The sequence below is a fragment of the Vicugna pacos genome, chromosome 1 (assembly GCF_048564905.1).
Source record: "Vicugna pacos chromosome 1, VicPac4, whole genome shotgun sequence".
NCBI lineage: Eukaryota > Metazoa > Chordata > Mammalia > Artiodactyla > Camelidae > Vicugna > Vicugna pacos.
Window position 1 is genome coordinate 15,340,386 of NC_132987.1, and position 16,712 is coordinate 15,357,097.

At 49.1% G+C, this 16,712-nt stretch overlaps 1 protein-coding gene across 1 annotated transcript in view; it reads left to right on the forward strand.

Moving 5' to 3' along the window:
• EPHB1 (EPH receptor B1) overlaps positions 1-16,712 on the forward strand; it is a 408,827-nt gene that overhangs the window by 270,711 nt on the left and 121,404 nt on the right. The window lies entirely within an intron of this gene.

Sequence of the window (16,712 nt, forward strand, 5' to 3'; positions counted from 1 at the left end):
AGCTCCACTCCCTAGAGAGGGATGGGGGAGGGGGGTTTCCTCCCCATCTTCTCCTTCATAATTCACAATCGTGGGGAGACCGGAAGCACTACACTCCCTGCACAGCACTTTTGAGAACTTGCTCCTCCTCTTCTAAGTGTTGCAGCCTTGAAATAGGAATGCCTTTTCTTCTCAGTATTCCTGTTGCATTCAGAAGTCAGTGCTCCAGCTTAACTTCTAATAGAAGTTTCTCCTGTGTTCCGTGCTGTTGCCTGAATCCCTGTGAGGGAGGAACTTCCCTTCACCTCCTCTCACCTAGCTCCTTCTGCCCAACCCCCACAAAGAAGGACACAGAGGAAACATTTCATACCTCCTTCCAGTTTGATGGATAGAAAAAAAAATGACTGAACTCTGAGTAGAAAAATTTCTTAATTCTGGCCTTGCAGTATATATCACCTTTGCTGGATAAAAAAAGAAGAATGAAAGTGTCTTCTAGATCCAGGTCCCAAGGTCAATCAATGCTTATAGATTGGAACTGAGGAAAAGCTTACCCTCTTGTAAACTGATTTTTTTCCCAGACCTCCCTCTCGGGTGGGTAGGTATGAATAGAAGTCATTCCATTTCTGCTGACTAGAGTCCCTGGCTTTTGGTTGTGGTATCCTCTCTTACTGATTTCTGAGGTTTCCCTGTGTGTCCCTGTGAGCCTAAGAAGCATTCTTTAATGTACTTCTTACTGTCTGCATGTCCAAACCGAGGACCAGTCTCTGTGTTGCCAAAGCCCAGGCTCTCACAGCTTCCCTCCTGAAAACTTTCCCTTCCACTTCTGCTTATGGATCCCCTCTCACTGGCCAGGCTCTTTGCAGAGCAATGCATGCAAAAAGAAGTCTAGGTTCCCAGCTTCCCACCTCAGCAGACACACCCTGTAAATCCATCCAGCCCCTGGATAAGGTCACCTAGAGAGAAGGTCGGCCAGTTGCCAGCAGCTCAGAATGCTGACGTGGAGCTCCTTGCTAAGTAGCACCTCTCCCACCTGCCTGTCACCTGATGCCTCCTGTCTCCCTCTCTGCCACCTGACCTGATGCACTTGAACCAACAGAACCGACTCCTGGCATAAATAAGAACATCCCAGAGCCTTCACTCTGCACATTGTAGATACTCACGCCGCTTTGCCTACCCATATCCTGAGTCCACGTCATTAAACTCAGACCCCACCCCCACCCCAGGCTTTTCTCTCCAATCCTGGTCCAGCCAGCAATGAGTTAGTCAGAGCTTCCCAACCTCTATGTCTCGCTACCATCTCCTACCTCACCCAGAGTGCGGGTGAAGGCTGGACGTACCCATGAGTGTCACCACACCCTGCACACAGCCCTGTGCTCTTTCACCCCTGAAAGAAGAGCGCTAGGGTCAGACTGGAAATCCCTGAATCAGAGCCACCCTTGTCTGTGGAGGTCAGGCCAAGAGCATCTCAGGGACGCATTGCCCAGCTCCCAGCCCTGACCTGCAGGGGCAAGCACTTGCTGAGAGGACCCACAAGCCGGGCTGGGCAGTAGCACAATGCTAGGCAAAACATGTGTAAATAAACCTATTATTTTATTGAGTCTCATTATATATTTGATTTATATGTGCCAGAAAAGTACTGTATGAAAAAGTCAATTTGTTGGCTTTTATAATCTCATTAGGGTTTCCTTTTAAAGCATTCTAATTGGAGGTGCCATCTGTTCTCTTAAAAAGGCACCGCACATCACCACAGTAATAATGTTTCAAATACAAGGAGCATGTCTGGATATGCTGAGGCCAGGCACAGCCCTGCACCGTGGCCTAGGGGCCTGGCTGGTTCTGCTGGTGGAGCAAGGTGTACAGCATGGCCCGGCCAGCTGCCACAGGTGGTCAGGGAGAAGAGGGCACAGGTGCTTGTTCACCTTGCAAGTGCAGCCCTCTGTCCATCCAAGCAGGAGACAGTGACGGCCTGGTGGGGCATGGGGAGGACCCAGGGAAAGGGGAGCTCTGCCCTTTGTTTGTTTTGTTCTGTTCTTTTTTGTAGGAGGACTTCATGCATGCTAAGCATGTGCTCTAGCACTCAGCTATACCCTCCCCTCCTCTTCCTTCTAACAGGTACAGGACGGTGGACATCTACAGTGTCTAGGTCCAGTGGGAGTCAGGGAAAGGGGGCACAGTTTTGGAAGCACACAGGAGCCCAGGCCTCAAAGTCTACAAGGGCTTCAGGTGTGGCCTGTTGCCACCATCTTTACATGAGGTTGTATCAATAGGCATTCACTGACAATATTGAAAATTTTATAAAGAATCTTACGATATAAAATGTGCTCTTTTCCAAAGCTGAAATATCTATAGTGTGCTAAAATTTAACATTTTTTAATGATTCCTGTTAATCTCATGAAACAGCACATAGATATTCATTGTATTTTTTATAGTGTTAAATGTGTTAATTTATTCTAAGATAATCTAAACGCTTAGAATGCATGATAACTTTTGAAGCCCTGTGTGGGCATTTCTTCATTTTTTTTCTTAATCTCCTGGGAGAGCCTGGGATCTCCTGGACCTCTGAGAGGCCATGGCAGCCCTGTGTGTCCAGCCTTATTCTTGATTTAACAGGAACTGGGGTGCATCCCAAAGCTGTGTCAAAGGGCCTGGGGTGGGCTTCAAGTGAACTCAGAGAACGGGGGCATAGGGAGCTCTGTGTCTGAGTCTGTGATGATGTTCCTGCTGCTGGTCTGGGGACACTCAGCTTTTTCCTTCTTCTTCATCCTCCTCGCACCTCTTCCAGGCTTGGGGTCTTGGATCTGCTGCATCAGTGCCTGGCTGACTGCCCCCTTGTCCGTGGCCCCGTATGCTCATGTTGACGAAGAGGCCTTGTCCCCCGACAGACTCGGGAGGGAGGGAGAGGAGGGAAGATTGAGAAGGCTGATGTGAGGTTTTAGGATGCACGCTGCCATGTGTCAGGGCTGCCCTCAGAGAAAGAGGGACAGCTAAGCCATGGATGGAATGAGGTGGGAGCTTGGAGGATTGTTAGAGGCAGGTCATAGGTGGGCCTGGCCCTCCCTGCTAACCTAACCCTCTGAAAGAAGCCAGGCTACATGGAGTGGACAGTGGGGGCCACCTTTAATGAGGAGGAGTTACCAAAGGGCCACTTACAGCAGGGGGGAGGGGGAGAGGTCAAGGGGATGGTGCAGCCCCACTAGCCGGGAGGGGTTGAGAAGTTTGTGGGCTGAAGACCCGACCCTCAACTTGAGGTTTACTGAGCTTCAGATGAGGAAGCCGCCACCTTCCTGCTCCCGTCCTGGGGCCCCCCGGGGAGTCCTGGCGTCCCCAAACTGCTCCAACCTTGAGTGGGGTGCTGGGAATGCTTACTGAATATCAGGAAGGTGGGCTTGGCACGGCCCATATGAATATTTGAATCTTGACTTTGTCTGGTACCTTCTCTGTGACCTTGAGCTAATTTCTTAACTTTCTTACACTCTGTCCTTTTCTTCTCATGACCTCATAATAATGTGTGCCTTTCTGGGTTGTTATGAGGATTAAGCAAAACAGTATGATGGAGTCTTTGGCAGAGCGCCTGGTTCATAGTAAACTCTCAATCAATGTTAGAACTTGCTGTGGTTACATCCCTGGAAAGTGTGAAGATTGCAGCGGATATGGAAGCTTCCAGCACGATAGGGGATCTAAAAATAAAAAGTGACATCCTTGGGGGGCGGAGTACAGGTTTCACACTGGCCCTGAGAGTCACAGCAGAATCCACCGTGTGGCTCAGATCATAGTCACCAGTCACCTCGGCCTGGAGATCCCAAAGAAAACAAATGGGAAGGTGGCGGCCACCGTGAGCAGACATGCTACGGGAGAAGGAGGGAGGTGCTGGTGGAGTATCTGAGACCTCCGGATGCTGCCACCCCCTCTCCTCTGGGATCGAAGCTGGACAGGAGCGGCGAGATGGACTTTCAGTCCTCAGGGAGCAAGGGCTCAGTGACTCCTCAGGGGCAGACAAGCACGTTTCACAGGAGGATCTGATGGCTCTGGAGGTGTGCTGGGCGGGGCCAGGTAGAGAGAGGCAGGAGCCAGGAACGCGCGGGAGCAAGTGCCTGGCAATGTGAAACCAAGCACCGAAATGGATGTCTTTCAGTTTTAAATAATTTCTATTTATGGGGAGACGAAATGGGAAGGAGGAATTTATGAAGCAAGTGAAAATAGATAATTATGCCTTATAAAATTGCTGTCTGCCAAAAACTATGTGGAAGGATTGGTGTAAAAATAATTATCTTGTTACATTTCTGACCACAGAAACCTTTTTTTCTATCACTCACATGGGACAGACTTTGATGGATCGCAGACAAGCTAGTGTTTGCCCTGGTTCTTTATTTCTTCTCTAGATGCAGTGGGTTTCCCTCTGCAGTGTTGATCATGGAAGCGGAGTGAGGAAGGGGCTTTAGAGGTCACTGCCTTGTCTCTGGCCCCGCCTGCTGTCCCCTCCCACCAGACACACAACGTCGGCTAGCCCTCTGGGGTTGCCCAGTGACCATCCCTGACCTCCATCCTGACTCCCACAGAGAGACCGGGAACCTGAGGTTGTGACAAGGCAGGGGCTTTGGGTGTAGATCCTGAAGGCATGTGACCTGGGGCAGGTGACAGCCTCTGTGAACAGGGGCTTCTCATGGGCAGATCTGGGCATGATGGAACCCAAATTAGGAGATTGTGAGAATTAAATGACAGGATGTCAGCGAAGCCCCAAGATAAACACTCAGGTCTGTCTGCCTCCAAGGGCACAACCTCACACACAGTGAGAGCTAGAATTTGGCAGCTTTCAGGAGGACGCTGTCACTGATCGTGGCGGTGATGGTGGTTTGCTGTCACTCTCACTCTTGAATCTGCTTCCTACAGAGAAGGATAAGAATCCATTCTTCCCTCTCCCTTCTCTGTGTAATCTCGTGTCTCTTTTTTTAAGCTCATGTTTCATCCTTTAAGGGGCTGGCAGCTGTCCCTCTCTTTCATCCCAATTGTCCCGGTGCAGCAGGGTGGTCCTCATGATGCCAGGAACTTGCTTCTTGGATGGCCCGCCCAGAAGTGTGGCATTGCTCAGAGCCCGGTCTTTCTAGGCAGGCTAGGTGGAAGGGAGAGCAGAGTACCAGGGCCAGAGGGTGGAATGAACCTTGGGCTGAGAAAGAAGGAAGTCCTCTGCAGCCAGGTCTGATGGTCTTCGTGATGTTGTGAAAAGTCTGTAAGGACATCAGATAATACTCTCCTCCCACCATCTTGGGTCCTGCTGGCTCATGCTTGACAACCTGGCCGGTGATGGCTTGTTTCCTTTATAGCAGTGGCTTTCACATGCAGTCCTTGGACAAGCAGCCTCAGTGCCCCCAGGGAACCTGTTAGAAACAGATTCTCAGCCCCTCCCTAGACCTCCTGAATGAGAGGCTCTGGGAATGGGGAGTGGGGCAAGGGAAGAGGCAGAGATCTGAGTTTTAACAAGACCTCCAAGTGACTCCGCAGCTTGCCAAAGTTCGAGAACATTGCTTTAGAACTGGGTCATGTTTCTCTGTCCTCTGCTTTGTGATTCCTGGGGAGAAAGGACATTGAGTGAATACCTACAGACTGAAACCACAGGCCCTACCCCTCCCCGTCCATGTCTCATGTACCAGGTGGGGAGAGTGAGACAGAGACAGAGACACAGAGAGGGACTGAATACCTGCCTGAGGAAGAGGAGCGCTTGGGTGTGATAGGAGGGCGAATATGTGAGTGTGTGCCTGTGTGTGCCTGTTTCCAGCTTCTCACTAGCTCTCAGAACCACCCTCACGTGCTCTGGCTCTGTTTCCATCACATTCTCACTCTCGGGTGGTTGGAGCCGTGTGGGGACCTCCAAAGTCCAACATCAGCTGGGGCTGGGGGCCGTGACAGGGGAGAGAGTGGAAACCAGCGAGCACAACCTGGCCAGGTGGACTCAGGGAGGGCTGAGGGGGAAACAAAGGCAGAAGCAAAGTGACTGGTGGGGACCATTAACCTGAGCTCAGACGGGCAATCAGGTGGGCAGAGGGATGGGTCATGGGCCTCACCCCTCAGGTGGTCCTCCACCCTACCCAGCAGGGAATAGGTCCAGAGGAAGCCTCTGGGGACCACCCCAGCAGGGAGGGGCCCCTCAGGCCAGTATGGCACGAAGGTCCCCCGGGGCGGCAAACACCCCACAGAGCACAGGAGTCCCGTGTTACTATTTGGGGACTCACTGGCCTACGTGCCTACACACTGGGGATGGTTTTAAAGACTTTTCAAAAGTTAACCCTTTCAGAAGCATCAACCTCTTCATCTAGGAGTTGCAACCTATTAAAGATGAACTCAAGGTCAGCTTCACCCACTGCTGAGCAGGGCTTTAGTAAAAGATTACCACCAGGTGCCCCTTTCCATGCGTGAAGTTGCTGCTTGATTTTACCCTGAAGTGTAATCCACACTGCGCATGAAACATACCATTTGTGCTTTTGAAGGGGAGATAATCTGTGTTTTCCTTGACCTGAAATACCATCAAAGGTCACAGATGAACAAGAGTCATAGGGTAAGCTGGCTCTCGGAGTGCCTGGGTTTGGATCACGTAAACACCTGGATGCAGAGTAGAAGGAGTGTGACGGCGAGCTGAAAGCTATTTATAACTGTCACTGCTGTTTCAAGAAGGGTCAGCGTGGCCTGTGTACACAGGCGTTCACACCTCTATAAACTACAATTTCTTTTCACAGTTGTTGGACCCAAGTGGGTGGAACCCTTAGGAGGCATCGTCTAGCTCTAAGTTTTAAGCTGATAGCTGGGAACGGGCGCTGACGTGTCTGTTTCAGCTTTTCATCTAAAGAGCGTTTCACCTTACGGGCATTTGGAGTCACAGATTATTAACACTCAGAGCAGCCTTGTCAGTCCTGCCACCCAAACTCCTCCCTGGAGTCAGCTCTGTCTCTCCAATAACCCTGAGAGGTAGTCATTTCATTTTTATTTTTCTGAGTATCTGTGATGGCAGATAGCTGATCTGTTTTGCAGGGCGGCTCCAGTCCGCTGCTAGGCAGCCATCACTCATCACTGTCAGAGGAATTTTCTGGACCTTGGATTGGCCACTGCCTCCCTCCCCTCCTCACCGTTGGTCCGCCATTGAGGACCAATGTTCTGCAGGTGGGAGCAGTGGTTCCAATGCTTAAGAACAACTTTCTCATCCTTCGTTAATCACCTGCTGTAGCCTAAACATCTGTTATGTTATCCTGAGCCCTGGTGTCCTGGCTTTCCTGAATCTCTCGCAATTATCAGTACAACTCGTAAAATACAGCAGCCAGGATGAAACACGATGCTCACCCCCGAGCAGGGTCCAGTGGAAACATGGTGGGTTTTCTCCTTAGCTGGGATACCGTTGATTGTTCATGTTGGTTGCAGCCTCTCACACTGTGGGCTCTGACCAGACTTTTTGACCCCTAAACATTCAGAGTTTTTATATGTCCTTCAGGAAATGCTGCCCACTTGGATTTCCTGTTTTCTGCCCTTAGACATTTAACTTCAGTCATTTTGCCTTGTGGATCTAGACATATGCTCATTCAAGTATAGATCATGGTGAAAACTGATTTTAGAGTCTTTCAAATGACAAGTGTATTAGCTAATTGTCAGGAGTGTGGGCTCTGGTGTCTGTGTGCTGTGGTCTGGGTTCAAGAGCTGCTCTGACACTTGCCAGCTGTGTGATGTGGGGCAAGTGACAAGGCTTCTCTGTCTCCATTTTCTCATTCATAAAGTGGATATAGTGTTAGCACTTGCCTCACTGTTCCATCAAGGGTATTGAAGGTAGTAAGACTATTTAGAACAGTGTTTGGCATATAGGAAGCTGTCCATGAAAGTAAGCTACTTTATTTTATTACTATTATTGGAGTTGCCCACCCTACTTTTATGCTGTTTTCAAAGCAGTTACAATCTGAGCACTGGAGTTACCATTTAGCTAACGTTTCTTCTTTCGGTCCACAAGTATCTATGTACTTTTTTCAGTTACCATTATTGAAATCCAGGTATGCTCTCTACATCCTTTGTCTCTAAAGGCTCATCAACTTTTAGACAAAGAAGCAGTGTCACTTGGCCTGATGTATACTGAGAGCCCCATGCTGATTTTTGGCACTGTTTCCTTGAGGCTCTTAAAGCACTGATTTAACTATGAAGTTTTAGAAGTAGGAGGGGTTGAGGTAAAATTTATTCATTTAATCTATTCTCTTCTCTATTTGGAAAATCAGAACAAAGCTATCTACCCCGTGGCTCTAGGATCCTCTGTTGTCATGCATGCACCTTGGTGGCCTTCAGGCAATGGCTCTGATGTCTAATTTGCAGACTCTGGTCCCAGGCGGGGCTGGTCTGGGATGGATGCGGGAACTTGATGGCAGCTGTAGCTCAGGGCTCTTAAATCTTCCCTGCTCCAATTCTCCTCCTCAAAGGAGAAGACAGTCAGGGGCGAACGGCTCTGCCTCCTCTGTCCTCTGCCAGCGTCTTACCTCATCCCCAGGAAAGAAGTTGCATGCCCTGAATATTTTATTCAGATCTGTTTAGGTGTAGGGCTTTCTCTGTGCAGCTGTTGACAGGGTGATCTGATTTTTTTACCCCCTCTGTGCTCTTATATGTAGGTGCCCAACAGGGGCAAGTCGTCAGAGCTCTGCTGTTGGCATCAGGTAGACCAGCGTTGACTCTTGGCCCCACGCCTCCATTGCCTGGGTTACTTAACCTCTCTGAACCTCTGTTTCTTTTTCATAGAATGAGGATATTGTTTATTATTGTGCCAGTTGTGGTGATATATGTCACTAACTCAGTGACAGACAAATGGTCAGTGCTCAGTAAATTGTTGTCTTTTGTTTTGGTTGTTATGAATAAGGTTTGAGTCATATCTGAATTGCACAGTCCAAAATAAGAATGGAAAAAAATGTAGGGAAATGGACATTTTAGAGCAATTGCTTCTAGAGAGCCACCCTAGGTTGGCTGGGTCTAGACACTGACACTCCCTTCTCCATCCCATCATGATGTGATCACAAATCTGTGTATCACCTGTACAGACCATCTTGGTTCCCAGCTCCTCACAGGTGGACCCCAGCTGTGACTAAGGCCCTGGTCCCCTTCTTCCCCCCTCTTCCACCCATGTAACCCAGAATCAGATCCTGATCCAATTCTGAACCAGAGGCCAAGCCCAGGTTTCATAGTAGGATCATATCTGGGATGTATCTCACCTGTGGCCAGTGTCCTCTTTGCAGTCACCTTCCAAGGTCACCCCTGCCAGTCAGTCCTGGAAACTACATGGACCCCCTGTATGCCACTGCTACTGATGACTGACCTTGTGCCTGCGTCAGCTTCAGAACCCACCCTCAACTCCATTACACTCGTTGGAGTCCCTGGCTCCAATCCGTTGGTCATTCCCTGAACCCCCAGCTGCCGTATTGGAAACTTGGTACCAGCCAACATTTTCCCAAACAATGACTGTGATCTTCCAGATTTCCTGGTTTGGTAACACGTGTGGATGCAGCAAGGCAGCCAGGATCAGAGACCCACAAACGTCACTGATGGCTTCACTTGGGTGTGACAAAGACCAGGGGCCCCATGTGTCTAACTCTCATCAGAGATTTAGAAGGAAGCGACTTTCAACTTCATGTAGGGATAGATTCTATCTAAACAGCATCCTAGAGAGCAAACCCTCCTGAGTAATCAGTGATCTACCCCAACTGGAAGTGTACAAAGAAGGCTGGTGATGCCTGCCAAGAGGGCTCCTGATTGTGTGGGAAGTTGGGTGAAGTAGAAAGAGATGGGTCTCATGGTTAATTTGGGTGTGTGCATGATCTCTGAATTATGTGTGGCATAGGATCAGGACACCAGCATTTTGAAGTGATTTGTTTTGAAACTCTGTGTTGTCCTTCTGAGAAATTTTCCACACAGTTGGCTCTAAAGTGCCCCATCGGAGCCAGACACCTGATATGGGGTTGGCTATGGGCTGGAAGGCTGGACGCCCCTGTGAGTAAATGGTCATGGTGGACTTTGCAGAGAAAGAGCAGTCTGCAGTCGGAAGTCAGTAGTGCAAGGGCTGGGATTCTTTCCAGCTTGTGCCAGAGACCACCTCCGCCCTGCTCAGTCAAGGTACTCTTGACTCTGAAGCCACATTAAGAAGGGTGGCTTGTCTCACGGGTTGGCAGGTAGAGGGCTAGAAGCCACTTGGACACAAAGGTTGCTCTGTCCTCATTCCCCATTGTGTGGGGAGAAGGTTGGGGCAAAAGGTAGTAATGGAGTGCTGCCCCGCCCCCAGCTCAGCCCCCTATGGCTATGGGCTTAGACTTGTAGGAGATGCTCAAGGTGGCCTTTTGAACAGCTCCTCTGGGATACTTCTAGGCTCTGCTCACCTTGGAAAGGGTAATACAGGATGCTCAGCAGCGCAGAGTGGAGTGAAGCCAGCATGGCAGCTGTGTACTGAGATGCGGCTCGGTGCAGGCTGGCTCTGCTGGACCAGACGTGCACAGAAGGTGAGTGGTTGGGGAACAGGGGCAGGTGGGCGATGGGAAGCCACGGTCACCACAAAACCCTGCCAGTGCTCAGTGAGCAGAGCTCGAGAACCATTTGGTTCCCCCCAAAACGATGCTGTCTGTTGGCCAGCATAGGGGAACTTGTATGTGGGGCAAGAATTCACTCTCCCAGTATGTGAAGGGCAGGCTTTGTGCCGGTGCCTGTGAAAGGGCTGCAGGCAGCTCTGATGAGGTTAGCCATGCCCATGCCTGCACCCCCGGCATGGGGAAGGCTGTGCACAACCACAGCCTAGGGCAGAGCCCAGGCCTGTGTGCCTGATCCTGTCCCCCCACCGACTACGACCAGCTTTAAGTGTGTTCACAGTCAGCCTAGCATAATAGCTGGCACTGATTATGGTCTTACTGCAGTTAGGCTGTGTTAAGAGCCCTGACATGGATTTTTCTCAATCTCACAGAATGTAACATAGCTGCTACTATTATTCCCAATTTGTAGATGAAAAAACTGAGGCCCGGAAGGGCCAAGTGACCTGCCCTAGCTCACACGTTAGTGAGCGGCAGGGTCCAATTTTCACTCTGGCCTGACTGGGTTCAGGGCTCCTTACCCTCGTGGCTGGGCTGCGTCCCTCGGGAAGGAGGACTACTGCCTCCGAGCTGGCCTGATGCCAACCTGATGATCCCGCCCAAGGAAGACCGTGAAGGATCGCATTTCATTGGTTAAGGCTCATCATGTGATCTCTGTGCAAGTGGCTGGAAAATGTGTCTTCAATGAGACTAGGGAAGAGAGGAGAATTGTGGGTGGGGAGGTGGGAGGTATAGGGGTGTGGTGGGTGGAGGCACAGTGACCTCTGCTGTGTTAGCCAGACCCTGAGGTTCAGCCCACTGTTCAGGCCAACAGTGTTTCACTAATGTAAACAATACTGCCATAAAATGCTCAGACATACCTTGGGGGCACATAAGCTTGTATTTGTGGAGGAAACTCCCCTAGAAACAGAATCGTTGGATTGCTGGCTACAGGCACTCAGAAAGCCAATCGATACTGCCAAAATGCCTCCCCTGAGGACTCGGCCAGGCTGCACCCCTACCAGTGGTGCACACCTTGCTTCTCCGCGTGCTGGCTCAACTGGATGTTATCCAGACTTCTAGCTTTCACCATTTTGACTGATCGATCTCCAGTAATTTTGACTGATACTTCCCTCATTATAAATTAGTGTGTATTTTTCATTTATTTATGGACCAATTTATTTTGTCGTCTGGGAACTGTTTATAACCTTTGCCCTTTTTCTATTTTTAAAAATTGGTTTCTAGATGCCATAATTATTTGTGACATCTTGCCCCCCTGCCCTCCACTTATTTTTAACTCTTATGGGCACATGTAGGTTTTGGGGGGGTCTGTTATCAAGGTTAATTTTTTAGCTCAAACCTGATCATCTTTTTCTTTCTGGTTCTGAGGGAGTATATATTGACTTTTGTCTGGGTTTTATATATATCCTTTCCACTCTAAGGTATAAAAACCCTCTCCTCTATCATTTTGTTTTAATTCTTTACATAGAATTTATTTTTAGCTCTTTCCTCCATCTGAAATTCATTTTTACATAGGATATGATATTGATATTCTTATTTCTCTTATTAAAAACAAGACCCTCTCAACCCTACCTGTGCTGTCCACATGTTAGTGAGCTGCCTCTTTTATTGCAGACTAAATACCTGCACATACTGATTTGTTTTCTTTCTCATTGATTGTTTTGGTTTTTCTGGCATGAAGTCTGAGCGGTTCTAAAGATAGTAGCTTTATAATGTGTTTCAGTAACTGGTAAACCAAGTCTGTACGTATTAGTCATTGTCCAAATATCTTGCCCATTCGTAACCATTTTTATCTTCAAGATGAACTTGTAATCAGCTTGGCATAGCTCACTGAATAATCCTATTCAGTTGGGACTGGGATAGCGTTGAGTGTATGGATAACTTTGGAGAAGACCATCACCTTTATGATGTATACCTCTTCCTCTAGGAGCATGTGCTCAAGTCTTCGTTTGTGCCCTTAAGTGATGTTTTATACTTGTCTTCACATAAGCATTACCCAGGGCTTGCGGGATTTAATTCTACCTCTTTCATGGGTTTTGTGGCTATTGTGAATAGGTACTGTTTTTTTAAATTATATTTTCAATAGGTCATGATTATTGTTAAGAGATGACTTTCTAGGGGTAGGAGTCCTCCTGGGGAATCAATCAAAGCCTGGCCAACCAGAGAGGGACTGTGAAGGGCATTCACCACCAGGGATACCCTGTGATCTCCAAGTCTTCCTCCCAAGCCAAGAATGAGTGTGTCTATCAAGTGTCAGAATCAGGACTTAATTTTATCTCTTTAAAAAAATTTTTTAATTGAAGTGTAGTCAGTTTACAATGTGTCCATTCCTGGTTGGTTTTGGGTGACGTGCACCTTTCTGGGAAGTATACCTGCCTTTTTCAACTTCTTTTTTTGTTCCTTTGACCTTAAATTGTTGTCTTTGGAACCTGGGCCTTTTCTGTACACCTGGACAGAGGCAGCACAAGTCTCTTTTAGAATATAAGTCAGTGCTTGAGGGGTTCTTCTGTGCATTTCCAGGGAAAATCAAATGAATAATCCATGACTCTGGAACCCATAGTGTCTTCCCAGCTATTCTTTTGATGCCATTCTGTTATACAGACTCTAAAAAAGATGGAGAATTATGACAACTGGAAAAATTCTGTCCCACGGCGAAGGGGCTTTTGGTCTTTTCTGACGAATTGTGGAGATGCAGGCCTCCTTCATGGGCACCACCTTCTCTCCGGGGATGGTGGAGAGAGAAGACTGCTCACTGTGCAGTGCCCTTGACGCCTCTTGCCAGCTACCACTGCTGCTTCCTCACTCCCACATGCAGTTGTCTGGTCCAGTCTGGTCCAGATGATTATCTTCTTTTAAAAGCTACCCTGAAGGTCCACGCCCATCCCTCGTCAGTACCTTGTGTCTGAGAGTTCACGCTTGGCCGTGCTCTGTGTGCTGAGAGCACTTCGGGGGAGCTGAGAGGCTTTACCTGCAAGGCTCCATCATGTGTGTGCCCCTCATCCTTGACCAGTCAGTGACTTCCAACCCCATATCAAGACACACAGCATCAGTTTCCTTGTTGTAAATTTGTCTGCAGCTCTCAGTCTTCACGCTTGCCCCAGCACCGGGGGAAATCACCAAGCTCTGGACTGTCAGGACATGCTAAATCAGATGAGTGGTGTGGGGTGGCTCAGGGTCTGGATGTGCATCAATTAGGAACGACGTTCCAGACCAAGTTGCTCTGTGGGAGGCTCTGCCCGGGTAAGGTCTATCCCTTTGTGCCAAAGAATGAAGTGTGTCCCAATGTCCTCTGACTTCAGGAAGATTCTAACTGGCTTAGACTGTTGCCTCTGGTAACAGAAAGCATCTTGGAACCTGCCTTGCCAGGATGTGGCCTAGTGTGTGACTCTTTCAGCAGGAAGGCCTATGGGACTTCTATCTCTGGGGACCACCTGAGCCAGAGATGCCATGCCAGGGCCTGGGAACGTAAAGTCTGCTCCCGACTGGGGTGGGAGCCCTGTATACAGGCCTGAGAGGTCCCATAGAAAAGGTCTGCCTGGGGCCCCAGAAGCCCCAGGCAGGAAGATGTCTTCCTGCTTCAGAGGGCCTTTGGGTTGACAGTTCTGGACGCAGTGTCTTTTGCTCGCTGTACAGGTGTGCACGTGGTCACTCTCTGTGCTCCAGGGTGGAGTGGATGGCCAGGGATTCCTGAGTGACTCTACCAGACAGTCTTCCATGCGTGTAGAGTGCACTAAGATACACTGATGCTTCAACATACACTCTGCCATTTGATCCCCTCACCAGTGGGAAGAGGGCAGTGGCCCTCCATGTCCCCACAGCACAGTGCCTGGCGCTCTGCAGGCCCGGGGGTGTTGGGATGCATTTACAGCAGCCTTGTCACTCAGTGGTCTGTGTAGTTGCTGGGCTGGTGCCCAACTCCCCTGCAGACTTTGAGCTCCTCAAGGTAGACAACAGAGAGCTTTTCATACTGTAATCTTTCATATGGGGCGTAGCACATAGTGGGGCCGCAGTCACACAGGGAGACGGATCAGTCAAGAATCCATGAAAGGTTAAGCTCAGAGAGTATGTATGACCTGCCAAAGCTCACCAAGCTGGCACTTAGCCCGATTTTCTCTTAGTGAATGAATCCAGGACACCGCTCACCACTCCAGAAAGCCCTGAGGCCTCACTTCAGGGTCAGGAAAGAGGTCTTGAAGGCTACATCTTTAAGGTGACATGACCTATAGCCCTCTTTGACTTGAAGTGTCCCTAAGAATCTGCGGTGGGAGTCATGTCAAAGCTTCCCTCTCTCTGGCCTTGCCGTGGGCCACAGATAGAAGACTCCACATTCTCCCCCTCCCCTACACGGGCAGTGGCACAAGGTGGCTGTTAACACATTCCTACCGAGATACACTGCTCTGGGGTACAGGGGCCTCAGCTGTCCTCCAAGGGCTTCTGCAGCCCCGTGGAAACCTAGACACCCAGGCTTCAGCTTAGGCCAGGTAGAGGGGCTGCCTCTTTTCCCAGAAGGTGAAATCCACTCCCTGTCTCCCTGACAATTAGCTCCACTGAAGCAGGAGAAACAAGAAATACTTTCTACAAACACCGGTGTTTGGTGAAATGTGTAGCGCTCGTTCTTTGATGCTCCCGAAATCCCTCTCAGCAGGGTCCCTCCTTGTTTTGACTAGTCATTTCTTCTTATTACTAACTGTTATGATTAGGAGAATTGCCTGAGTACAGGCCCAGTATTTCTAAGACCCTAATGAGCCACAGACGCAGACATGCTCAGCACGGCCTGGAACCATGGTCGCTCTATTCCTACAGGGAAGCTACTGAAAAGACTCAGGAATAAGAGCTTCCCGTCTCCACGAGAGACCCACCTCCTACCCCCCAGCACCCAGCTGCATTTGCAACACACCTGCACCTTGCACCTTTAGGCGCCTCCATCCTGGGTGAAAGTGTTTTTAAGGATGCACTTTGGAACCATCGAGGCCTGTACTCAAGCCTTGATTCTGACACTCATCTGCCACATGGTTTAGGCAAGTTATTTAATGTCCCTGAGCTACAGTTCCCTTATTGCAAAATAGGGATTATAGTTCCTAACTCATACAATATTGGAAACATGAGATTTCAACTAGTAATGTGCCAAAATGCCTAAGATAGTACTTTGCATATAAGGTTTGTTATTAAAATGAAATTCAGAATTCCATACAGAATTCTATTGAAATGTAGACCACAGCCATCTCTCTGATCTTGCAGATGATCCTTGTAGACATCTACTCCAGGCAAAGTACCGAAAGTAATCGCTCCCTCTGTGGCGTGAAGCATTCAAGTTCCAACAAATCAGAGCCTTGTCCTTCGATGTCAATGCAGATGGTACAGATGTCCATCTGCAGGAAGGTTAGGTCCCTGGGGTTCATTTTAAACTGGTTCAGAAGGTGACATAAAGGCAACATGAAGGTGACTATGGAAATGTTAGAGTCCCAGGGCAGTTAGGAAAAGTAAATCAGCCTGATTTCCTCAGGTGTCAACATCCTCTCCTCCATGCTCCAGAGGGGCAGCCTGCATTTTGAAGGGAGTAAACAGGATGCCTGGGCATGCAGTGGGACAGACATGACACAGTTTTCCAGTCCTATGCCTCAGGCCCCCAGTGCAACCCCCTCTTTGGAAGAGACACCTCAGAACTTCAGACACTACCGTATTCACATGGAGTAAAACAGTGTTCCGGTTGTATGGTGCTCATCACTCACCAATGATAGACCTGTTTATCCCAAAGACCTCAAGCCTCTCTAAGCTCCCCTATTGAGCAGAGGGTGCCTCAGCGGTCTGTCCATTCGATGCCATTGCTTTCCACCAGGTCCCTGATAACTCACTCTTGGTTTCCTGACATGACCTCAGTCACTTCTCCCTGCTCCCAATAAGACTGTACAACTTGTGCTGTCACCAACCCCTGTTACTGTGTTGTTACTGGTGCCTGACATAATCTTTAGGAGCTGTCCACTGCCATCCAGGGAACCCCAGACGAAGGGGTGGGAGCTTCCAGGCTTGTGCCCCTCTCCAAGGTGCTGAATCAGCATGGAACACTGGGTCAAACCCTTTCCTCTAGCGCGGTGGTTATTCTCCAGTCTCTCCCAGGAAATTTATACCTAGTGAAGGAATGATGGAAGAGGAATTAGTGTC